Source organism: Sciurus vulgaris (genome assembly GCF_902686455.1).
Source record: "Sciurus vulgaris genome assembly, chromosome: 5".
NCBI lineage: Eukaryota > Metazoa > Chordata > Mammalia > Rodentia > Sciuridae > Sciurus > Sciurus vulgaris.
Window position 1 is genome coordinate 84546980 of NC_136465.1, and position 27036 is coordinate 84574015.

The following is a 27036-nucleotide window of genomic DNA, read 5'->3' on the forward strand; positions in this document are numbered from 1 at the left end:
AACGTAAATTATAATGCTTCTTTACTCCAGGGTGACAGAGAACATATTGGTCATACTATGACATAAGTAGAGCATATTGTAAAAGTTGCTCATTGGCAGTCATACTCTGGAAATTGTGACCAAGAGTGATACTCAAAATGCTCCTAAAATCAGCCACTCCTTAAAAGCAAACCTGATCATATCATTTACCTAATTAGAACCTTTCCATGCTGTCTAAATGCAGAAAGAAAAAGAGAGGGAGGGAGGGAGAGAGAAGGGAGAGGGAAAGGGAGAGGGAGGGAGAGGGAAAGGGAGAGGGAGGGAGAGGGGGAGAGAAAGAGAGAAAGGAAGGAAGAGGGAGAGAGGGAAGCGGGGGTCAATCAATCAGGATCTGATGCCTGTCACAATTTCCAAATTTGTGTCTTTCCACTGCCTCCTCACTCACTTTGCCCAGCCTAGGACTCCTTGGGCGAGTTGCTCTCTTTGCCTAGAACTAAATCTATCCATCTCTTAGCACTTCTCATCCTCTAAGCTGCATATTATTGCTTGCTCACAGAAGGACACACAGTTACTTATCCATCCCCCTACCTAACCCACCCCACTTTATTATTCTCTATAGGAAGATAGTTGTCATTTTCTTCCTACTACTTGATGTAATTGGGGATTAAGTACATTACTTGTTTTTGGCCTGTTTTTTCCTGTAGGACATGTGCTTTTTGAGGGCAAAGACTAGCCTTTGTGATTTATCACCATAACCCCAGCACTTGACACAACTGTTGTCTCCTAGCAGGTAAAAGGAACCTATATTCACTCAGTGAGAAAAATACAAGAAAATGATATAACTCATATACCACAGCAGAACTCCTACTCTTCCCTTGTGCAGCCCATAGAAAACTCACCCAACCACATATCAGCAATCAGACAGCAGTCTGCTATTCCCCAGTCACAATTTAAATCCAACACAAACCAAATAGTTATTTTTTAAATTGACAAATAAAACCGAATGCGTTTTTTTTTAACTCCAGTAGTTTGTCTCCCACCTGTTTTTCTAGATAGACAGAAACAAAGCAATATTTTTAAAAACTATGTAAAACTCAGAGAAAAAAAACAAAGTTTGTGGTACTCAACAAAAAAGTAATTACTTGGAAGCAGCCAGTTCTGTGAACCAATGAACACAAAACCTCATCTACAAACCCAGAAAAGCTATCTAGTCTGAGGCACGATGCTTCAAAGGTCAATCTACTGGCTTTCCACTTTTAGAATAGTAAATATTATTTTCCTTTTGTTATGCATAATAATGGGGTTTGGTCTTTGTTTGCATCAATTTAAAAAGGATTTTCCCCAAAACTTAAAAAAGCGTATTTTACTGCTATGATGAATTCAAATGCATTCAAATTCATTAATTAAATGGTTTCTCATTAAAGTCTTAGTATTAATTTAAAACGTAACTTTTAAGAAGCATATATTTCTTTGTCATGAAAATCTGAACTATCATCCTTGCACCAAAATCTTTGTATACACTCTTGAATATTTTCTTATAATAAAATTATAAGAAGGAAATGCTGTATGAAGGAATATGTCCATCTCTGAAATTATTGCTACATTGTCAAACTGCCCTCCAAAGATGTTATAGCAACTTGCACTAACTTAGTCCATTTGGGCTGCTATAACAAAAATAATTTATAAACAATAGAAATGTATTTCCCACAGTATGGAGGTACCGGCAGATCTGGTGCCTGATAAGGACTCTGCTTTAATGATGGAGACTTCTAGCTATATCATTCATGGCAAAAGGGGTGAATAGCTCTCCTGGACTTCTTTTATAAGAGCAGAAATCCTCTTTAATCCCTTCTTAAAGTCCCCACCTCTTTATACTATCATATTGGTGATCAGGTACCAACATATTAATTTTGGGTAGACACATTCAGACTACAGCACATTTACACCCATTGTTTATGAGATTTTTTTCTGTTATATCACACTCCAACCCAAACTTTGGATATTATTTCTTTTATAAATTCTTTTCCAATCTGGAGAGGGGAAAGTATATATTTCTTGGTTTATTCATGCTCTCTTTAAAACCTTTTCCCTAATTTTTTCAATGCTTTCCTTCTAATTTTTTCACATTTGTTTTTTCTTTTGGATCTACAGGAAACATTCCATCAGTTATCAGCATGGATTTTTCATTACATATATCCAAGGCATAAATATTTTCCCTCTAGACCAAAATGAAAAATAAAATAAAATCTTGGATTTATGTATTTAATGTCAAGTCTTAGGTTAAAAAATATAATATAAACCTATTCTATATTTACATTTTTTAAAAAAGTGATTACACCCTTCTATAAATTCAGTAAAAAGATCAAACACCTAAATTAAAAACTATATTTTAAAAAATAAACATCCTTAAAGTTTCAAAAAAAACTGTATCTTTTTAAAAATTTAATGTTAGTGGTAATCTTTCTACATAGCTCCTCAGATTATTCTGTTAAATACAAAAGTTCCTTTTTGATCAACTCCCAATTAGTATCATTTTATGCATAAGAAAATGAAGTTTTGTACATTAAATTAATGCTATCACTCTAATCCCAAAGAGGTTAAATCTTAATTTTTACTGCAAACACAGAATTAAGTTTTAAAATTACCTATACTAAAGCAACGCTTTATTTCTATAAGAACACTGTTAATGTCTTTATTTCTTTGAGTATTCTGGTCTTCACTGACTTAAGAGAAGTTCTATGGCTTCTTAAGACAATATCAAATATCACCAATGAAAAAGTCAATCTTAAGGCCTGTGAAATTACATAGTTTGATGTCAATATTCAATATTCATCTCAGAATACCAAAACAGTATACTTTATGTAGATGGTACATTTCAAATTCTACCAAAAAAACCTTTAGTTAGAATCAACATTAGGTAAATATATGACTTAGATCAAAAAATAAAAACAAAAAACCTTTGATTCATAAAGAATAAGTGTTTCAGAATATGAATAAACTGGTATCAAAGGTTTCTTTTGGTGGGGGGATACTGGGGATTGAACTCAGGGCACTCGACCACTGAGCCACATCCCCAGCCCTATTTTGCATTTTATTTAGAGACAGGGTCTCACTGAGTTGCTTAGCACCTCACTTTTTGCTGAAGCTGGCTTTGAACTCAGATTCTCCTACCTTAGCCTCCTGAGCCACCGGGATTACAGGCGTGTGACATTGCACCCTGCCAATATCAGAGTATTCTATATCTTTAAGTAATAATATAGAAATTAAGTTAAATCAGTTACAATTCTGTTTTAAATTTGATTGCTGACTACTATAGTATAAGTACTTATTAAACAATTACTGTATATGGATTTTTTGGGTAGATTTTTACATGAATCTTTTACAAAGACATACATATTCATAACTCCTCCACAAATTCTCCTGGCAATGCTCCATTTTGTAAGGAGGTGTGTTTAAAGACATCTCAGTATCTGCAAATATGGATATGCTTTATTTTAAAAAAACCTATCAATCTTCAAACTTTTCTTCAAAAATTTATAATAGCACACAATGCATGAAAATGAGTCTTCATTTCACTTTCTGTCATCTTGATTCATTTGACAATGAAATAAAATTCAACATCCCTAAAGGATCATTCACTCCCAGGTATTCTGTTCAGAAACATTCTTTTTAATTCACTTCAAGAAAATATAGCTCAGTTGGTAGAGTGCTTGCCTCACAAGCACAAGGCCCTGGGTTCAGATCCCCAGCACCACAAAAAAAAAAAAAAAAGAAAAAAGAAAAAAGAAAAAAAAAGAAAATATTATTATATATTTCATTAGGATACCAGTAGTCCATGGGTCCATGACAAGAAGTAAGGAAAAGCCAGCAAATTTAATACTCATCTTCCACATATCTAAACCAAGTTCTACTCATTTATGAAGACTATCAAGAATTTCAGTGGTGACATACTTTATCTCATACCATGAACTTTGCATTATCTGAAAGCACTCTCAGATATATCAGGAAACTGTGCACACATTTTGTAGTGTATATAGTATACTGACTTACATTATTCTTAATCCTCATACTTTTGTTACTTTATCAAAGGTGACAAAATAAGGTCAGGCAATGGCTCTTAGTCATATAGTGGGTGATTCATTCACTTACAATACCAACTCTGGACATTACACCTGTAAAGATCTCATTATAAAAGCCCTGATTCACCACTAAAGAACAGATGTAGATGAGGGAAAATAGATGATTAATGTAAAAATGGGAATATTTTAAATTCACAAACTCTGTCAATAAACAAGTACTTATTATCTCTGTATTACATGTATGTCTTAATCATTTGTTAAAATTTGTCTCATATCGAATATCATGCTAAGTGAGATAAGCCAATCTCACAAAACCAAAGGAAGAATGATCTCGCTGATAAGCAGATGATGACACGTAATGGGGGGTGGGAGGAGGGCAAGAATGGAGGAAGAAGGGACTGTATAGAGGGAAAAGAGGGGTGGGAGGGTTGGGGAGGAAGGAAAAAAATAACAGAATGAATCAAACATCATTACCCTATGTAAATGTATGATTATGCAAATGTATGCTGTTATTCCATGTACAAACAGAAACAACATGTATCCCATTTGTTTACAATAAAAATAAATTAAAAGAAAAAAAATTGTCTCATATCAGTAGGTTGATTGCTTTATAAATAAGATAGACTGCACTAAAAGGTTAACCTGTATTATAAACACAGATTCAAATGCATATATTAAAATCATTCAAGTAGCACATGTATACTGAACACCATAAATAGTGAACAAAAGCACAAATCTAATAAAATCATATTTAAGAATAAGTGAAAGATCAGAAGATGTTAATATGATGGCCAGAGAGCAGTCAGTCATAAAAACTGAATAAAGAAGATATTTTAGGAAGCAAAATGTCATTTCTCTTGCAGTAGGTTAGAAAGGCTTTGTGCGGGGGCTGATAACAGAGAATTATTTCACAATAGAAACTAAAAGGCTGCTAAAGAAAGGATCGGGAGCTTCTTTCATATGAAGGGTGGGTTGAGGAACCAAGAATAAAGCAGGAAGCAAGCAAGAAACCAGTGGGACAATGACACTGTCCAGAATGACTGTGATGGGATCTGGGGAGGGTGCTGAGGATCTACCTGTGGATACAAAATGAAGTCCCTGTAACTGGCAAAGAAGAAAAATCTAAAAACCAAATCCCTGGACAAGGTAGCACTGACTCAATGGAGTTCAAAGATGTGCCAAAGTTCAAGTTCAAGAACTAGGACCAAAGTTCTACAGTGAGACATGCCAGGCAAGTTAATAAAATTGATCAAGATAGAGGGGGCAGGAGTCTACCTGGTGACAGCACCGAATGAAAACATAACATGCACACAAACAATACTTTCTTCCCAGAGATACAAGCAAAATTTAGCAGGCATTCCTCAAAATAGGACAGCAGTAAGAGGCAAATTTTGAAGTGATGATCTTAACTTTTTTGAAAATTTAGTGTAAACTGGTAATTAGTTATTAGACCCACATCCTTTGCCTCCTTAAGAAAAAAAAAAAAAAAAGAAGAAATATTTACTGACAGTCCACTTTGTATTGTGTACTACATTAATAAAATTGAAATCCTATAGTCATACCAGAAGCAGAAATGATCATTCCAGTTTCACCAAAGATGGAAGAAGCAAGGAAGAGAAAGGAAAATCTCCTTAATTCATCTTAAAACTGGAAAACCACTTCGATTGCTCAGCAATCGAAGAGAGAGGGGAGAGATGGCATAACCAGACCTGGACCAAATTCTGTTGCATATGGCTAATTAAGGTTAGATGGAGTGGCTGGGATTGTAGCTCAGTAGCAGAGTGCTTGCCTAGCATACGTGAGCACCACATAAAAATAAATAAAATAATGACACGCCGTCCACTTGTAACTACAAAAAATAAAAATAAAAATATTAGATTGACATTGTTAAACAGAATGACTGTAATTCAGTCAGCAATACTTTTTTTCAGGTTTTGAAATTTCCTCTCTTAAATCATCATTCCACTGAGTAAATCTTATTAATTTTATAACTGAATCTAAGTTAATACACAAGTACTATATATAGTTTCACTGTTTAAATTTCCCACAATGCTTATGGCACCTAGGGTTCTAATTCATTCTCCAGCAGTATTTACCTGAAGATCTAGGGCTTTTACTCAGCTAGATTTGCTTTAGGAGCAATGACTTCAAGTAGGTCCCTCACTACATCCAGTTTCAACATTTGGCACCAAGGATGTACATACTCCTGTCAGTAACTCACTTTATTCCCTCAATCTCTTTGTTTTACTTTGTGTTAAATTTTAAACCTAACTGAAACACTTTAACATTTCTTTTAATGTTTATAGATATTAGCAGGTTTAACTTTAAGGCAACTGACCCATTCTTACAGCTTATGTAAATACAATTAAGCAAAATATTTCAAGTACTGAGTCATTAAGATAAAGAATGGGTAAGTCTAATTTCCTTTATCAAGATGCTTTTGTCAGTTTGCTTCTGCCTCCCCCATAATTCTTTAACAAATAATGACAAATTTATAACTGTAGCATAGGATAGTAACTCCCTACCAGCTCTGATTGCAATGGAATGATTTAAAGCCATGTGAAATGACTAAGCTCCTGCTAGTTAGCACTGAAAGGAAATAATCAACAAATTAAAAGCATTGATGTAGCTAATTCTACTAAATTACTAGGTTTGCACTCTACCTACTTGCTTTTCAGGGATGGAAATTTACCTGTTGCCCAAAGAAGCAAGGAAGAGAAAGGAAAATCTCCTTAATTCATCCTAAAACTGGAAAACCACTTCGATTGCTCAGCAATCAAGAGAGGGGAGAGATGGCATAACCAGACCTAGATCAAATTCTAAGAAAACACAGGTGACTGGATGCAGAAGAATCACTCCAATCATAAACTAAGCAGACTATTCATCACCATAGTATTAACTCTCAAAACAGACACAGGTAAATTCACAGATTCCACTTTGAAACCAGGAAATGAGTTGGGGGGCAGGGGTGTGCATGTGTATAATTTACACAGTGTCCTGTGCCAAACTCATAACGATCCAAGAGAGGAAGCTCAAAGAAACTACAGCAGTGGCTCTTTACCAACCCTGGGTCCTGATGCACTGAAGGGCAATCTGCTCCTCACTACAAGAGTTTTAGAGGGTGTTATACACAAAGCAACAGCAATCAGGAACATCCTTCCCAGTGATGTTATTTTTATTTTACTGTTTACATTTGGTCCAGTGTTTATGCTTTGTGACTTTACTCTGAATACAAAAGAATGTATAGGTTAACATGTTAGATTTTTTAAGTAAAAGTCAATCTCTGTTATTGTGGTGTATTCATGAGATACTGAAAATTTTCTAGTCATCTCAGCTTTTGCTTTCTATTGTTAATCATACTAACAATGGTCATCGTTTAATACTTTCATAATGTATTCACACATACACATTGTTATTTATCCATTCCACAACCTTATGAGAAAAATAAACTGAGGGAATAAAAGCTCAAAAAGTTTAGCCCTTGCCTGAGGTCATCTAATTTAACTGGCAGTTGACTTTCAAATTCAGATCTTGGTAACTCTAAAATTTCTTCACTTCACCACTATGAGGAAAATAAAAGCACCACTTTTACTTTTGGCACTTGATTCCATTCTACCATTTTAATTGAACCTACATTTCAGAATATGTATTACAAGCAGCATGCCAGGTACTTAAAACAATTTAAAAAGTAAAGATTCAACAAGATAAAGTGGAACTAGACTACTTATATCTTTGAACAGCTTAAAAACTAAAGGGCTTTAAATTGGATAATTCTAACTTGTAAATAAAACTATGAACATTTTGAAGACAAGAACCTTACCTATGCTATTACAACTTAATCTTCTTTATATTGCTTCCTGTGTCACTAAAGAGAATTAGACTTGGCACACTACAACTTTACATCAGCATCCTCTGGTTCCTGGCTGTTGCTCATTAATGCTTCATATCTTGTTGGTTCCATAATATATTCCGCATAATAACCATGTATTCAAGTTATAATACAGACCTTCTTTTCCTTTATACTCCCTGTTATCTCCTCCCATATAACTAAAACAACAGGGACAAACTGCATGACCTCCCTTATCAACATATAAATAAGAAAATCTCTAGCAGCACAAAAGATCTATTAGGTGTTGAATATTGCTTTAAAAATGAACTAAAAAATGACATCCTTCCACGTGACACTTAAAATGTTCCATTTCATTACAGAAATGAATCTCAGGTAAAAAGTAAAATCAACAAAATATATTACAGGAATGTAAAGGCTTGCTTTTATGTGACACGGAAACTGACCTATTTTGGATAGAACAATCAAAATGTTCCAGAAAACTGTTGTACAAATTTTTTAGCTGGTTTAAACAAACCCCCTAAACAGAAGCCTTGTAATCTTGGAAATAACAATTCTTTTTCGAAGAGTTAAATTCAGGATATGAAACTTCAATTTTTCCACATTAAAAACATTCCATTGACTTGGGGTTTTTTCACTTCATTGTGAACTCCATACTAAAGAGTCAAAGAGTAACATTTTCTGAATGGATAAAGTATATTTTTCAGTATTCTTTTATTAAAAGATTTATTTTAGTGTTTCATGTAAGCATTAGTAATTTCAATTATCCCTCAAACTGGCAGCAAAAAGCTATTCTGTGTGTTGTTATCTAACCCTACAGCCTGTACACTCATACTCTGAAATGAAAAAAGATCAGCATGTGTGTGTATGTCTGTGTGTCTGTGTGTGTGTGTTTAGGCAAAAGGAAGCTGGATAATTAATCACTATATATGTCTGAATTTTTTGTTTTAGTTTTGCTTTTTAGAGGTGCTGGAGTTTGAACCCAAGGCATCACACATGCTAAGAAAAGTGCTCCCTCACTGAACATCCCCAGCCCAACACATCTGTTCTTTAAAATCTGATTTTATGGTGGAAATTTTTATCTTGTCCATGAAAAAGAAACACAAACTGAAAAATCATATTTTTTTTGTCTTTTAAATTGATAATTACTCCTTTTTTTTTTTTTTTTTTTTTTTTTTTTGCAAAGGTAAATGGTTTCAATGTAACTGTCAGCTCCTGGCAGGAGGTAAGTCTAAAATTAAAGTCATAACATTTTAACACTATTTCCCAAAATGTAGCTTATTAGTGAGCAATTAACCCATTTCCTAAATCCATAGTAATCTCAGTCAGATAAAATGACACATCTCTAGGCCTGGACTTTCTCATCTTAGTGAATATGAACCAAGTATCATAGAACCTTTAATTACCCACAACTTCCCAAGCTGATCTACCATAGCAAGAAATCTTTATCAACACCAGAATCCACTCTGAGCAAGGCCATTTGTACAAAGCTCCCTTTGGGGCCTTCCCACATAATCACGGAGATAATGATAATAAAGAGGAGGAAGGGAGTTCAGCAATGACATGGTCCCCTGAGCACTTGCCCTGGGTGATGTACTTCTGCTTTCTCATTTAACCCTAACAATTTTATATACAAGTAACACTATGCCATCTTACAACTATGAAGATGGAGGCTCAAAGGGTTCATGCCTAAAATTGCACAAGTATTAAATGACAAATACTATAAAACCAAACCTTTCTCCTACATCCTATACTACCTAAATTTATAATTAAAAAAAATTAAAAATTGATGAATGTTCCCTACAACTGTCTATTTGGGCTGATCAGTTACTTTTTAAGGAAGTCAAAGAAATGACTTCCAAGAAATAACATTTCTTAAAAAATACAAAGGAATCTAATTTGCAAGAATATAAGAATACAAAAGTAAATGAAGTAGCCAAGCAACAACTCAGAAGTTGAAGTGGCCACAAAATTAAAACTGTTGAGCTGGTTCTAAAGTTTAAAGTACATGTTGTCAATCACTGTTAAGGCCCTGAATACAACCTCGCAGTCACTAAGAATGACACTAAGTAAACTGTATAAGAAAAATGTAACATTCTCTTCCAGATTAAGAAACAGAAATAGCAGCTGTAACATTAAACAAAAGATAACCAAATCATGCAGCTACAAAGTAATGACTACCACACTAGAATTGAAGATACCTAAATAGCAGAGTACACGAGGATAATTTCACTAGCAGCTAAGCAGTATCTATTCTTCTAAACCACAGATACTGGAGAAAAATACACTAACCCATCATGTTCCACTGTCCTATGGTTTTTATATATCAGATGATAGGGCATAATGAGTGAATCCCATTCACTCAATAGTATCCAGGCACCTTAGCCTAAACAAATGTGCTTAGTGGGTGGAAGAAGAATACAACACCACCACAAAAAAAGGAAGTTCAAAAGAAAACCAAACAAAAATACTGAGGAAGATAGAAGAAACACCCAACACCCATTTCAGAGTTTTTGTTTTATTTGTTTGTTATTTTGGGATTTTTTGTTTGTTTGTTTGTTTTGTACTAGGAATTGAACCCAGGGGTGCTCTACCACTAAGCTACATCACCAGACCTTTTTATTTTTTACTTTGTGACAAGGTCTTACTAAGTTGCCAAGATTCTGACCTGTAGTCCTCCCAACTCAGCCTTCTAGGTCACTGAGATTACAGGCATGCACCACCATGCCCAGCACCCATTTCATTTTACTAAGCATCATGCCACATAATTAAGGTGTCCAGATGAAGGGCTCAAAGACCAGAGAAGGGAAAAATCAGAAACATTTTTTTTTTCCACAGTAAGGAATGCAAAAGCACTGAAAATTATACAAGCAAGTTTTTAACAATCATTTTTAATAATCATAGATTTAAATTTCTTCAAATATTTTCTAGTAAGCAATGGGTAATTCTAAAAGTACCAATGCTTTCAAAATTACACAATTGTTTTTTTTTTTTTCCCCTGCTGCTGCCTCTCCACTTCTTCATCTTCTCCTTCTTTATGTTTGCCACTTTATTAAGAAACAACACATAAGACAGTCCTGTCTTACTACTGTCCCAACTATACTAGACTACAATAACAGAAAATTTTCATGCTTAAGATATCTTTTTGCATGTAACTGCTAATTTTCATTTAATTTACAACAACAGTTCATAATATGTATCCTCTACCTTATGTTTTCTTAATAAAACACTTCCATATTGGTGATTTCAATTTATTCTCACAACATGAAACCTGGAAGGCAAGCAGAGAAAACAGCCATACCATTCTCATTTTAAAAACAGACTCACTAACACAAAGATGTCAAGAAAACAGGGCCAAGATGCCAAAGCACATCTGTGGTAAGGCCAGGTATGGACAAGGGAGCTCCAAACTCAGTCCAGGCTCTCACTTGCACTACACATGAACAGTATTTTGTGGATGATTGTAATATTTCCCTGAGCACATGCAAATGACAAAGTTTCCCAAGAAACAACAGACTACTTTAAATGTATACTAATTTTTCTACAAATGGACTCACCTCAAATTAAAAGTAAGCTTCTCTTCTTATGTTTCTACTTCAGCCCAATGAGGGACGTATTCTACGTGGCCTGCATGTCAAAATAAACGATAAAGGTAAAATATTCATTTTGAGGCAAATATGTAAGTAATGATTGCTTTTGCATAATACATATTTCATTTTCCTTTGCTTACACTTTTTTTCCTAGGTTCAAAATAATACAGAAGGAAAGGGCAAAAAGAAAAAATAATCATGAAGATGAAATAATAACATGGTAATGGCATCTGATTTAATCCTTGCAGTAACCCTAAGAAGTACTGAACAAATAGATTCTAAGAGTTAATGTAGGATTTGAAGCCATGCACTTTATTTTGCATCTTTGTAAATATTCTCTAGCATCTTATCAACTGTAAGCAAAACACATATTTATTTCTTATACATAGCTGGATAAGTATTCTCAACTCCAAACAAACATAGTAACCAGGTTGTATTTAAGTTGTACACCCTTTTAAATGTCCACGTTATTATATACTACATATATTTATGTCATTTACAATGTTATTAGGTACATGTTAATCTTCAGACATTTAAAGAATTCATAATTAGGATAATTTTTAAAAGCTAGGATAGAGGAAAAAGCCAGTAATAGAACAAAGAGTTTGTGTTTTAAACCAAAACTGATGCCAGAGCATTTTAAAGAAATGTAATAATTAACAGCTCTAACTTCTTTTTCATAAGTCTAGCAGCAATGAAAATGGACTTTGGAGTGGGGAGAACTGGAATTGAATACCAATTCTATATAGCTGACAATACAGCAATAATAAGGATGGGTATTTCATTCCTCTGTAGATGCAAATAAATAAAATCTCACCTGCCTAAAGGCCACACAAACATAACAACTTTAGCAATGTCATAAAATAAATTTAAAAGTTATATGGCTAGCTAAGTGTCATATAGTCTATGTGCTAAACATCTGCACTGTGCTCATAAAAAATGCCCTCAATCTTAGTTTAGATCTTCTTTAATTTATAAAAAGTTCTGATGTATTAATAATCAAATCAATACAAAGAAGGTTAAAAGCATTAAATTTGAACTTCAGTCTGGGCATGGTGGCACACACCTATAATCCCAGTCTCTGGGAAGGCTGAGGCAGGAGGATTGCAAGTTCAAAGCCAGCCTCAGCAATTTGTGAGACTAAGCAACCCAGCAAGACCCTGTCTCTAGATATAATACAAAAAAATGCCAGGGATGTGGCTCAATGGTTAAGCACCTCTGGGTTCAATCCCCAGTACAAAAAAAAAAAAAAAATGAAGTTCAGAAACTAATGTTATCAGAGAGCAACAAGAAAGTGGGAGGTCATAACCACATAATTAAATAAAACCTAAGATGCAAAGAAAAAATGTAGAAAGCATCCTGAGACGATATGATATAAAAACATAACCAAGCATACATCAATAATCTCCATGAATACATTATACTACAACCCAAACAAACAGTATGCATGATGATGAATCTATATTCTGTTTTAAAATGCTGGGAAATATTTCATGCCTGTAAGGAAAAAAGTATTACCATCCTGGGTGGGGTGGTAGCTCAGTGGAGAGTATTTGGTTAGCATGCAAGAGGCCCTGAGTCTGATCCCCAGCACCATCAACCCCTACCCCCGCAGGGGGAAAAAAAAAAATTATCACCCTAAATAGTTAAAAATTAAATAAAATACTGATGTGTAAAACAATGTATTCTACTAATAGCTAGAGAGCTAGGAAATACACTAACTTGTGAATTTGAAAAGTATATTACTAGGTAATCTGAAAAACAACATATTAAGTATAGTTAATGGAACTAAAATATTAAGGGCTTAGGTTCCTTAACTAGTAACGGGAAAAGAATTAAACATAATAGTATAAAGTAAGTCCCTTCCCTCCAAAAGATCACAGCTTAACAGAAAATACTACCATATACAGAAATAAATGTGAATGCCATTTTGTACTATAACAGAGGAATCAGTGAAAGACATTAGATGTTTGGTTGTGTCCCCTTCTCATGACATTACCAGTTACTGATACACTCTGCCTACGCACTTTAAATTCAGTGGGGATTACAAAATATGACAATAAGAAGGCTGGGACACATGAAACAGAGGAGATAACATGTATAACAGAGGCAAAAGCTCTGTAACATGAAAATAAGCATCAGAAGTTCCCCCTTCTCACTCAACCAACACTGAGAGCTTACTGTGCTGGGTTCTGCTCAGGTGCCTGATGTGTGAACTCATTCCATCCCCACAACCCTGAGAGACAGGCTCCATTAATACCCTGATGTAACAGATAAGAAAATTAAAGCACACAAACATTAAGTAACTTGTCCAAAGTGACAATGGTTAAGTGAAAAACCAAAACAAGAAAACAGGAAGTCTGGTTCCAGAGCTCATGTTCTTAACTATAATGTTCCTTAGGATCAACTAAATATCTAATGATACCATTGTCTTTATAGTATTTCTCAAATCACATCACATTATTTTTTAAGCTTATGTTTCTTATTCCTTCAAAACCAATTATTTTAAAATTTAGGTCATTTATCAATACACGTTTAGGATTTGGCCCCATAAATATTCCTTGATATTCTAAAGTTTTTTTTATAAATGTATCAAAAATTTCCCAATGACTCCTGCCATTAAAAACTCAGAATCTGCACAAGAATCAAGGACATCCAATTTTCATTTTTGTGAACCACACAATTTTGTACACAAATAGTAAAAGAAAATAGATCTTAATGAAAATATTTCAGAAAATGAACAGAGATAAAATTGACAATATATTATAGTTTGCAACCCTGATGAATGAAGGTATCTAGGCATAACAACTAGCATCAAACAAAGAAAAGCAACTACATATTTTATGTCTCCTCTCTGAAGAAGAAATATCACCCCTGTGGCAAGAAGTAAGGAGAAGGGAAAGGAAAAATAAAGCAAAGAAAGGAAAAGGAAGAAGGGGAGGGGGAAGCAGGAGGGAAGGAAGAAGACATACCTGAATTTGGTCACAAATCTAATTCTTTCTACTTTTGTTTAAGTCTACTTTTATTTAAAAAAAAAAAAAATACCCACAGGACAGAGGAACATGTTAAATTACTAGAAAGGTGATCAGCATGACCTTACTATAAGAAATTCCACAGGCCAAACCAGTTTCTTCAACAAATAAACCACAAGAATATACAGATATTATGGTTTGGATGTGGAATGACCCCAAAGCTCAGAAACATTAGCCTCTAATGCCACAAGGTTCAGAGATGGGGTTTTCAGAAAATCGCTGGATTTTGAGGGTTGTAGTCTTATCAGTGAATTAATCAATTTGACAGATTAATAATTTGAATGGCCTACTGAGTGGTCACTACAGGGCATGGCTGAAGGATCAGCCTCCTGGGGGACTGGCCTCGGGGACTCCATCTGTCCAGCTGCCACAAGCTGAGAAGCTTTCCTTTTCTATACCCTTCCACCATGATGGGTCTTCCTTGGACCCAGCCTACCAAGGATGGAATCCTCTGGAACCAGGGTAAAATGAATGTTTCCTTCTCTAAGTTGTTCTTGTAAGGGACTTTGATCACAGTGATGAAAAGCTGACTACCACAAAAGGGAATGTTGAGAGCCATTAAAAAAACCTATTAGTGGATCATAAAGAGTATTTTCTACTTTGATACAAAAAAATTGTGAAAAGAGGACTTTCTTGAAACTACCAGCAAACTGAACATTAACTGAATATTCAATAAGATTAAGGTTATTAACTTTTAGTTTGGGGTATAACAATGAAATGAAGTCTTTTTTTTTTTTTGGGAGAGGGTACTAGGGATTGAACTCGGGCACTTGACCACTGAGCCACATACATCCCCAGCCCTATTTTGTATTTTTTTATTTGGAGAAAGGGTCTTACCAAGTTGCTTAGCACCTCCCTTCTGCTGAAGCTGGCTTTGAATTCACTATCCTCCTCTCTCGGCCTCCTAAGCTGCTGGGATTCTAGGCCGGTCGTACTGCAACTGCACCTGACTTGAAATTAAGTCTTTGAAAAGTTTGTTGTTGTTGTTGTTGTTGTTTTGTTTGTTTTGTTTCCTCTCCTCTGGTGCTGGGGATTGAACCCAGGACCTTGTGCATGCAAGGGAAGCACTCTACCAACTGAGCTGTATCCCCAGCCCTGAAAAGTGTTCTTTATCTTTTAGAATAACACAGACTTATTATAAAGAAACAGTATGTCTGAGATTTGCTTGGCATCACGAGACGAGAGAAAATGGGGAAATATGGATGAAAAAAATTTAGTCAAGGATTAACAACTGTTGAAGTTAGATATGGCTACATAAGGACTTGTTTTACTATTCTTTCTTATTTGTTTGTTTGTTTATACTGGGATTTGAACCCAAGATGCTCAAACACTGGGTCACATCTCCAGTCCTTTTTATTTTTTATTTAGAGATAGGGTCTCTCTAAGTTGCTTAGGGCCTCACTAAGTTGCTGAGGCTGGCTTTGAACTTGTGATCCTTCTGCCTCAGTCTCCTGAGCGGCTGGGATTACAGGAGTGCACACCTGACTCTAACTTAATATATGTGAAATTTTCCCATAGTATAAATTTTTTAAAAACTAAGAAATATGGCACATCAAAAAAAATTGATACCTCAAATATTACAAGTATTTTTAAAGAACAATTTAAAATATAACAGCATGTTCCCATAAAGAAAAAACTGTTTTAACTAATACTAACCAAAGTATCAGATTATTCTTAGTAGCTTACCTAAAATGTTACATTTTGTAAGTAATAGCAGATCTCTTTATTAAATAATGCTAGTACAATGAAAACAGCAGTTTGTTTGAAAATTAATGCTATTTAAAACTATTAGCAAATTGCTAGACTTTAGGGTTTTTTTTTTTTTAACTTACAAAGTATTTTATTCATTTCTACTAGCATCAGAAAGACATTATGATGAGTTAACTGGTAAATTATAGCCTATATTGCTCAAATTTGGAAAATGCATTTGTAGTTTATTGTATTATGAATACTGCTAGGTGAGAAAATTGAATATAGCATAAAAGGGTAAAAAGAACAAAGGTTTTGAAGTTCGATTTTGACTCTACCATTTATTAGTTTCATATTATCTCAAATTCTTTCTCCTTCACCTGCAAAATAAGGAAACTAATTGCTTCCATCCAATGTTGTAATACTTAAATGTGGATTATTATGTACACAGTAAATTTCATGTTTTAATCCTTTATATAAACTACAAGTACATAATATATAAATGTTTATAAATAATACAATATCTGATATATATATATATAAATACATATTTCCCGGCATTGCTCCTGGTAATGTTTAGTACATAATATTAAATGTTCTAATTGTCAACATCCAATCATTGTTATGGTAGTTAGCATCGTTTTTATGCTTGCCAATATTAGACTTGCTTCTCAAATGCCAACACTTCCTGAGAGTGTAAATGGTCACTGGGAAACACATCCACTCTGATGGCTAAGAAAGCCTTTTGAGCATTGCAGCGATAAGTAGTGTTTATATAATCAACAAAGCTTTTTCTTGTAACTTCTATTCACCTAAGTTGTAAAACTTGCAGATAAATGACATTAGGGAAGTTTGAAAATCAGCTTCTTTCAGTTAAATTACCCAAAGTTACATTTTTAATATGCTTGGTGTTTGAAACATCAACCTACATTAGAACATATCAGAATAATTCATTGTAATTACTGATAATGCTTCTACTATGAGAAAACTTTTTCCTTGAAAATAAAGTATCAACAGAGAATGGCTTCCTTCCAACTCACTGTGTGCCCAAGGGCATTTCGTACGTATCTTAAAGCATTTATCACTTTGTATCAGTCATTTGTTTACATATTTGTCCCACAGTTGGAATATAAACTCCAAAAAGAGACATTTTTTTGATAATATCAACACCTGCAAAGTGGCAGATGCAAGGACTTTGTGAATCCAGGTAGAGCATACACCTTTACTAAAAGGACTTTTGAATCCAATCAGCTACAGTCTGGTTATGGTTTGAGTGTGTCCCACAAAAGCTGGTCCCCAGTGTGATGGGTTTAAAGGGTAGGATTTAGTGAAAATTAATTAGGTCACTGGGGGCACTGACCTCCAGGAATTAATGCTGTGTTCATGGAGTAAGTTGGTTGTTCTCAAGAAAGTGAGTTGTTCTAAAAGAGTAAGTCTGTCCTCTGAATCTCAGATTTCCTGTCTCATCAAGTGATCACTCATGCAGGTATTGCCATCACTGTAATGTCATCTACCATGAGGCCCTCCCCAGAGGCTGACTCTAAGTGCTGTCTGGTATTGGAATTTCAGTGTCCAAAGCTGTGAGCTAAATAAACCTGTTTTCTTTATAAAGTATCCAGCCTCAGGTTCTTTGTTATAGTACTAGAAAACAGTCATACAAAATTAAGTATTCCATAGTTAAGCATTCAGTGATGAATCTGGTTCTACCAAATCTGGGACTATAATCTGAATAGACTTCTACTTTGGTTTTATCATTATCCCTTACTCCATGTAAGACACATCTTCTGCAGATCATTCTTATTCAACACAGACTATATCCCTGGATTACTATTCAAAGCTTAAAACAATAGCTAATACTACAGACAGCACTTTACATGAAAAGTACTACACTAACATTACATACTTTAGTTCATGTGATCCTTACAATAACCTGGGAGGCTATATTAGCCCCATTTTACAGGTGAAGATGCTGAGGCTTAAGTAGGTAATGAAACATGTTCAAAGTCTCAAAGTCATAGATAAAAAGCAGGAGTTGAGTCAAGTCTGTCTGACTATAGAGTCCACTCCATCACCAAGACTCCTGAACAGAAAGTCTTATTATTAATTCTAGGTGTCAAACTGACTGTACTAGGGACTATCCAGAGAGCTAGTAAAGCATTATTTCTGTGTGTGTCTGTGAGGGTATTTCCAGAAAAAAAAGGTGTGTGAGTCAGTGGACTGAGTGGAAAATCCTAACCTGAATGTGGGTGGGCACCATCCAATCAGCTGGGGACCCACAAGGAACAAAAAATGGAGGAAGGGCAAATTCTTAATGTCTCTTACAGAGCCAAAACACCCATTTTCTCCTGTCTTGGATGTTGGAACTCCAGGTTCTCAAGCTCTTGGCCTGTGGGCCTTGCACCAGCAGCCCTCAGGGCTCTTGGGCTTTTTTCCTTAGACTGACCATTGGCTTCACTGGTCCTAAGGTTTCTAGACTTGGACTGAGCTTTGGTTCTCCATTTGTAAATAGCCCATTGTAGGACCTGTCAACCTCCATAATCGTGTGAACCAATCCCAAATATCAATTCCTTTTCATCTACTGCTATCTCTGTAGGTTCTATTGGTGTTCTCTCTCCCCCTCCCCCCTCCTCTCCCTCCCTCCCTCCATGACTAATATAAAAGACTACTAGTAAACAAAGCTTTTCAAAGAAGGCTTTCAAGGTCCCTTGAGGTCACTTTATATGTTTTTAATGAGCATTTAAAAAGCAATGTTGGTATCCATATGGGAGTCCATAAGTTTTTCCTCTTCTGTTCTCTGACACACGGAGAATACTAATCAAGAGAAGTTTCTCTGACATGGCAGCAGACCAAACTGAGGATGGACATCATGCTCAAAGAAAGAAACCTGAGCAGTCTATAAAAACTTATGAACAAAGATTCAGAAGAAATTCAAACTGGTGGATGCACAATGTTACTGCATAAAGGATAAGACCACAACGTATGACTAAAATTTATAGAAGACTTAAAAACTACTGAATGCACAGAAGTACACACACTAAATACACTAAATGGGAAGTTCCTGAAGTACAAAGCTGCTACCGGAACGCAGGCATCATGACACTGAAATTTTCACTAATGCTAGTGGAAACAATATAAGCTAAGAAATAAGACTGCTTTTCCCAATTAAATCTCAACTCTGTACATCATTTATGACTTTAAGAAGGGTATATACTAACTACTCTGAACATCAGTTTCCATGTATGTAAAATAAAAACAGTAATGCCTTCCTTGCAAGAAAATTAAAAAATACACAGTTCATGTACCATTTTGTCCCAAACTATTAGGTAAAACACATCAGTGTGGACTGATAACAAGAAAGGAAAAGCTAACACTTAAAAAAAAAAAACGGTGGAGCTGGGTTGTAGCTCAGTGGTAGAGCACTTGCCTAGTGCATGTGAGGCTCTGGGTCCGATCTTCAGCACCACATAAAAATAAATAAGTAAATAAAATAAAGGTATTGTGTTCATCTACAACTAAAAAATTACTTTTTAAAAAATGGTGCTTTCAGACACCTGTATGCAGCCTTAAAGAAGAATAAAATTATGGTATTTGCCTGTAAATGGATGGAACTGGAGAATATTATGCTATACCAAATAAGCCAATCCCAAAGAACCAAAGGTCAAATGTTTTCTCTGATATGTGGATGCTAATTCACAATGGGACAGATAGAATTGGGAAGGAAAAGAGGAACTTTGCATTAGACAGAGGGGAATGAAGGGAGGGGAGGGGTATGAGGGTAGGAATGATAGTAGAATGAATCGGACATTATTATCCTATGTGCATATATGATTACACAACTTGTGTACCTCTACACCACCAGAAGAATGTACAACCAGAAGAATGACAAGTTATACTTCATTTTATGTATCAAAATGCATTCTACTGGCATGTATAACTAATTACAACAAATAAAAACAACAAAAAAAAAGAAAGAAAAATCTGACTCTCAAGCACAAGTGCCTAGGTTCAATCCCCAGCACCGCAAAAAATTTAAAAAAAAAAGCAATCTGTATGCTCAAAAGTAACACCAAAAAATAAAAATAAAAAGTAGCAGCAAGAATGCAAATGGCAGTGGAGAGCTGTCCTCCTGATACATTTCCAGATAGAACTGGATTGCCTACGTAAGTGATCTCACCCAGAAAGGAATATCTAAAAACATTGTTCTGCATCAGGGAGAACTTTACAGGTATGCACCAGGACAGCTGCACATGGTCCCAAGCTTAGAAAGAGCCCAGATCTTGTCCTATAATTTATCTTGAAATCCTTAATAATGATATCCTTGTATTTGGGTTTTGTACATGAAGTCCAGTGGGAGAGCACAGCTGGGCCTAGAGCCTTGACTCATGTGGAGTCCTATCTCCAGTCACCTCCCCACCAAGGCCAGCAACTGGGTTGAAGTGACTAAGTGGCCAGGAGAAGGACTGGCCATCCCCATCCTGTGACTGTGGTTCCACAGCCCTTTAGGTAAATAACTCAGTGGGGTCCTCTTGCCCATCTCAATTCTTGTACTGAGTGAATTCTGTTCTAAATTTTGAGGTTTACCACTTGCAGTTTGGGGTAAGCAGCCTATAGGAAGGGGAGATTGACTTTCTCACCCTAGCTAGATCCCCGACATTTTCCTTTTTCTTCAGTTCTACAAATTGTGCAGCCTTGCTCTGTCCTTCACACTGTGTTGGCAAGAAAGAGATTACCAGCAGAAGAGAGGAGTTTGGCTAGCACTTACCATCTTTCAAAGTGTAAAAGCCACTGGGAAACTATGAGCTATTCCTACCCTAGATCAATTAAACAATTTCCTTTATAAAATGACATTGAGATCAATAACATTAATAATTGGTGACTAAAGAAAAAAGTTTTAAAGAAGAGAGAAACTGAGCAAGTATGAAAGTATCATCTGAAGAAAAATAAATAAATAAATAAAACAGCTGTTCTGTTTCACCCATGGATACCTGTGACACTTTCTGCTCCCTCCTCATTTAACCAGTCCTGAAAGTGATCAACTAAGTGCAGACACTCTTCTAGGTCCAGGCACATTATGACAAACCAGAAACAGAATAGTGAGTGAAACTTACCAGAACAATAATAGCTAATATTTGAGAAGCTGGTAGCTAATATTTGCTGCTTAGAACACTGGTTCAAAAGAGTTCGCATGTCTCTTTTTAAGTGGTGTCCTCTTAGATGCCAGGCTTTTCTTAAAGTGTTTTACATGCTTAAAAATTTAGTTCTTACAACAAATTATTGGAGGTTAATGGTAATACTGTCTCATTTTAGAAATGAGAAAATGAAAAGATAGAGATTTGAACAACTTGCTAATTCATATATGGCTACTCAGTGATGAAGGCTAGTTTCAAATTTGGGCAGATAATTGAAACAGTATGACAAATGCTGGAACACAGGATAGGGGAAGATCAACAACCACATATCTAAGTAAACTGGGCAGTAATGGAGAGTGTTAATAAATATTTTTAAAAGTCTTTTGTGAACTAAACTGAACATTCAGCTATCCACTCTTTTAAACATTATTTATAGAGGAAATCTCTACCTGCTTTAAAGAATTGATTTTAAGTGAACAGCTTTAAACCTACCTAACTGCTCATGACAAGTGAAGTTAATCATTCAACAGACTTCAGTTTCCTCATCTGAGAAACAAAAGAACAGACTAGATCAGGTCATCAAATACCTGGCATCTGCGCAGGCACACCCCATTCCCAGAACCATAAAGGACATCAGATACTGATTGTTACACTCTTTAATGCTGAACTTTGAGTGTGGAAATCCTCCACAGTGCTCCAGTCACTACTAATTTATAAAGTAGGCTTTGTTTCAGAAACTATGTATTACCTCTGCATTAGAAAAGCTCTAATCCCCCCCAAAAAAGATCCTATAACCCATAGAAAAAGAAATCACTTCCATAAGGTGAGCTAGCAAAATACAAAGCTCTCATTATCCTCCTTCAAATTTTTACAAATATACAAAGCGAGGGTAAGTGACATTACTGTTCACATTTTTTAAATTGGCATGGACCAAATAGCTTAGGTTCTCCACCCTCTGACAGAAACGTCCACAGCTGTTATATTTGGTCCCCCCACACACACAAGTTTAAAACAACAAATGATGAATGACCAGAGCAAATACATTGCCCAATGAAACTGGTTTCATTATTAAGTTGAATTTCCATCATGCAATAAATGTGGTCATGCCATAAAATCTCAGCAAGCCACTACGGCAATGACTGAAGGGTGACACCATTTATTGTAACATATAGGTTTTACATGAGGTTTCACCTTCAACTAATATTTTTTTATTGGAGAAAAAGAAGCATCATACAATTATACAATAGGGTCAGTAAAGGTCTTTTTGAGGTGAACCTGGCTACACCAGTTTCTGAACCAGATGTCTCATTTGGTGACACACCTAATAGATAACTAATTCTTTCTCGAAGGAGCAGCTGTGCAGAGACTTTCTGGAGTTCAGTTGCCCTCAGTAGTAGGAGGTGGAGGGATTGGTCCTCTATTGCTTGCTTTCCTTCTAGTCTATCCTAACCACATATAATTGAACAGCTAGAATGCCAGCCCCATGCTGCTGTCTGCCTAATAAAACATTTCTTTTTTGATGTTCTAATTTATTCAGAAGGGAACTTGATCTTCCCCACAAGTTTACTCTTCGAAGTTTCTCGTCTGTTTGAACTGCACTTCCTTTCTCCTTGTCACCCTAGCATTGCCGCCACCTCCATCTCTCACTCCGTGTCACCTCATGCCTGGATTATCAAAATAAGTACATCAAATCTTTCTACTTCAAATAACTTCCACTTCTAACCAATCCTCTTTATCTAAGACCCTGCTTTTGCCTTGTTGCCCTCTCTCAAAATCAATAATGGTAACACAGGTGATCATATCATCTGAAGCAGCATTAGCTTACTGAGTTCCAGGCCCAATTATTCCACAAATCTGAGCAACTCAATCTGGCTTCTTGGAAAACAACAGTCCTGGATTACCAGAGCTCTGGGATCTCCTACTTTAATGAACAATGCATCTCCTATCTGGAATTCACTGTCCTTCATAATCCAGCTAGTGAAAGTAACATAAAACATCCCCCAAGTAGCATAATCTCCTACTCTCAGCTACCATTTGTCTCACTGATTCCTCCTTCTAAAATGACTTACCTTACCCCTTCCCTCTTAACCTATAAGTCCTCAAACAGAAGGGACTGTCTTCTTCATTCTTTTCTGGCATTTTCAAAATTTCCACAGTCACTATGTACGCAATAAATGTTCAGGAGGGATAAAAAAATGAAACTTCCCAAACCAGAAACACAAAATTATCTCAACAAACAATGCCTAACCTAGTAACCTTCAAAAATATATCCTCTTTCTTCTAGAGATTTTATCTGCAGTGCATATTTGGCCCTGTTAACTTTAAAACTTAGCCTGTGTAAAGTATGGCTCCAAAGTGAGAACTCAACAGCTAATGAACTGATTTTATTTTGGTTCTCTGAAGTGTGCAGGCTAATTTGTTAATGCCTGATTGAAGTAGATATTATATGTAGTTAATGTGAAAGTACTTAATCTTTGTACATTAACAACCTCATTCCCCATTTCCTAGAGGCTCAGCTTATTTTTAAATATCTAAACACATTATTTTATGAGGAGCAGGTTAGTTCCAATAGTGCCAATTTAGTAATTTTTTAAGTTAAATTATTTTTCTGAACTGCTCTAAGAACCCCCAGCCAACATTTACAAAGCTATATTAGTAAGAAAGTGGCAAGAGATGAAATAAGAACTTAGGGGGAGCACCCAAGACATTTTCCCTTTCCCCAGCGATCATTCAGCTTACAGGAAGAAGAAATCAGTAGTACCTAGATATCATCCACTTCTCCAGAATCTGCAGTGATGTGACTCTGACATTAAGAAGGACAAACAGTCATATTTAAGAACAAAGATCGTGTCTCATCCAAACTAGAGAAAACACAAAATTTTCTATCAAAAGGACTGTTTCAAACTCCACTACCTAATAACTCATTGTTAGAGTTAAGTCTCATTTCTTCTAATCCTCAAATTCCTTATCAGGAAAATGGAGGCTATCATAATACCAACCCTGCCTACTAAATGAGGCAAGGTTCAAATGATATAACAACATTTAAGTGTTTAAACACTGCAAAATGATTCAAAAATATAAATAAAGACAGTCTATAGGAAATATTCCTAAGTCAAATGTGCATGAAGTGTTAAGTATTTGTCTATTATCAAATAAATCCACCTAGTGGGAAGATTAAAGTGAATAGGATTAAACAGGGAAGAATTATCCTCAGTAACATCCATTTTCTAAATACATCTTGCTTTTTTTTGGGGGGGGGGGTTCTATACATCTTGCTTTTTTTTTTTTTTTTTTTTTTTTTTTTTTTTTTTTTTTTTTTTAAGTAGGATACACAAAACTCTATACATACATTTCAGGCAGTTAAGTGTTTGAACACCTTTTCTTAAAGATCTCCAGGGACAGAAATTCCACAGGTTCCTTGGTATTTTTCACTCTGGAACTGAACAACCCCAACAAGGTATAAACAAGTAAATTCTCATTTCTTTCATCTGATAAAAGTCATAGAAAATATACCCATTTGGCCTAAAACACTAGATAAACAATCATATTCTATAACAAGTTTTATGGCAGGAAAAATATCCAAGGTATCCAAGGTATAACTGACCTATGCTTTTTCTCTCTCATTTAAATTTCCTCCTTATAAAGGTAGGAAGATCCATTGCCTCGTGACCATCACCCAAAAAAAAATCCAGTTTTCCCAGCGTTCTTGTTGGAATGCTAGCCTTACACTTGCTAATCCAGAAAAGATATGTTCTTCATTTATTTCCATACCACAGAACATTAGCACCTCATGTACTTGTCAAATGTAATGTTTCAACTCCTGAAAAAAAGCAAATACTAAGATAGTTGATAGATGTTTTGGATTAGAACTCCTCTGCTCTGAAATGCTCTGAAATCCATAGCTTTTTAAGCATTAATATGATACTCAACAAGTTTCAGATTTGGGTACATTTTAGAATTCAGATTTTCAGACTGAGGATGCTTTACCTGTAAGTTTATGCAAATATTCCAAAATCTAAAAAATTCTGAAATCTGAAACACTTCTGGCCCAGGCATTTCAGACAAAGTACACATTAAAAGAAAGAAACTAAGGCCCACGTAAATTTTTCAAGATCTATACCAGTGTTTTCTTGCAAGAGCTGAATTTAACATAACTGAACGATATTACTTTCATTGCTCATAGAATATATTAATTACTTGACTTAAAGAGTATACCTTAGGCTCTCATTGAAGACCAACTTAAGAAATGAGTACTTAAAAGAATACTTTTCTTCTGGTTTCCAACAACATGCAACATGTTTTTAATATATTTTTAATACAATATCTTCCTACTGCATTTACTATCTGTAGCATTTCAATGAAAATTCACACCTTATAGCTTTAATTAAATACTTATTTTCTTGTCTATCACTTCCCCTGGGCAGGAACCTCAAGAGCAGAAACTACATCTTGTTCATTGCTATTTCTGAAATGCTGAGTATAGTGCCTGGCACAAAATAGAGCTCAATAATCATTTGCTGAATGAATAAATCATTTACTATAATTTCTCCCAGGACATATGCTCAGTTCTAAATAGAAAATAATCTCCTTGACACTTCACAGAAGATCTACAAGCAATCAACAGATGTATGAAAAAATGTTCAACATCTCTAGTAATAAGAGAAATGCAAATCAAAACTACACTAAGATTCCATCTCACCCCAATTAGAATGGCAATTATCAAGAACACAAGCAACAATAGGTTGGAGAGGATGTGGGGAAAAAGGTACACTCATACATTGCTGGTGGGGCTGCAAATTAGTGCAGCCACTCTGGAAAGCAGTGTGGAGATTCCTCAGAAAGCTTGGAATGGAACCACCATTTGACCCAGCTATCCCACTCCTTGGCCTATACCCAAAGGACTTAAAATCAGCATACTACAGAGATACAGCCACATCAATGTTCATAGCTGCTCAATTCACAATAGCCAGATTATGGAACCAACCTAGATGTCCTTCAATTGATGAATGGATAAAGAAACTGTGGTATATATATATACAATGGAATATTACTCAGCCATAAAGAATGATAAAATTATGGCATTGGCAGGCAAATGGATGAAACTGGAGAATATCATGCTAAGTGAGATAAGCCAATCTCAAAAAACCAAAGGATGAATGATCTCACTGATAAGTGGATGATGACACATAATGCGGGGTGGGAGGGGTTAGCGTTAGGGTTAGGGTTAGGTCTAGGGTTAGGGTTAGGGAGGGGGGCAAGAATGGAGGAAAGAAGGACTGTATAGAGGGAAAGAGGGGTGGGAGGGGTGGGGGGGAGGGAAAAATACCAATGAATCAAACAACATTACCCTATGTAAATTTATGATTACACAAATGGTATGCCTTTACTCCATGTACAGAGAAACAACATGTATCCCATTTGTTTACAATAAAAAAAGAGAAAGAAAATAATCTCCTTAAAAGAAGAAACCACACCTTCTACTTATTTATCTTCTTCACTCTTCCTAGAACTGTGCCTTGCTCATAGCTAGGACTCAATAAACATTTGATGATGACAATAATGATGATGTTAATAGTAGCAGTAAGGAAGACAAATTAACCTCATCAAAACAACATACAGCATATTGCTCATCTTCAAAATCAAACATAATATTAAGTTATTATATCTTGAGATTATGAATATTTTCTTCTT

The 27036-nt window shown here is 35.4% G+C and overlaps 1 protein-coding gene across 5 annotated transcripts in view; it reads right to left on the bottom strand.

The window, feature by feature from the left end:
• EPS8 (EGFR pathway substrate 8, signaling adaptor) overlaps nt 1-27036 on the bottom strand; it is a 171808-nt gene that overhangs the window by 110686 nt on the left and 34086 nt on the right. For 3 of the 5 annotated variants that reach the window (XM_079140394.1, XM_079140399.1, XM_079140393.1), the window contains one exon: nt 11463-11532. The exons of 1 other annotated variant lie outside the window; for it this stretch is intronic. The gene's annotated coding sequence lies outside the window, so the exon portion shown is untranslated. Of the gene's footprint in view, nt 1-11462; nt 11533-24694; nt 24785-27036 lie in introns of all 5 variants that reach the window. One more of the 5 variants, XM_079140395.1, reaches the window with a different exon arrangement.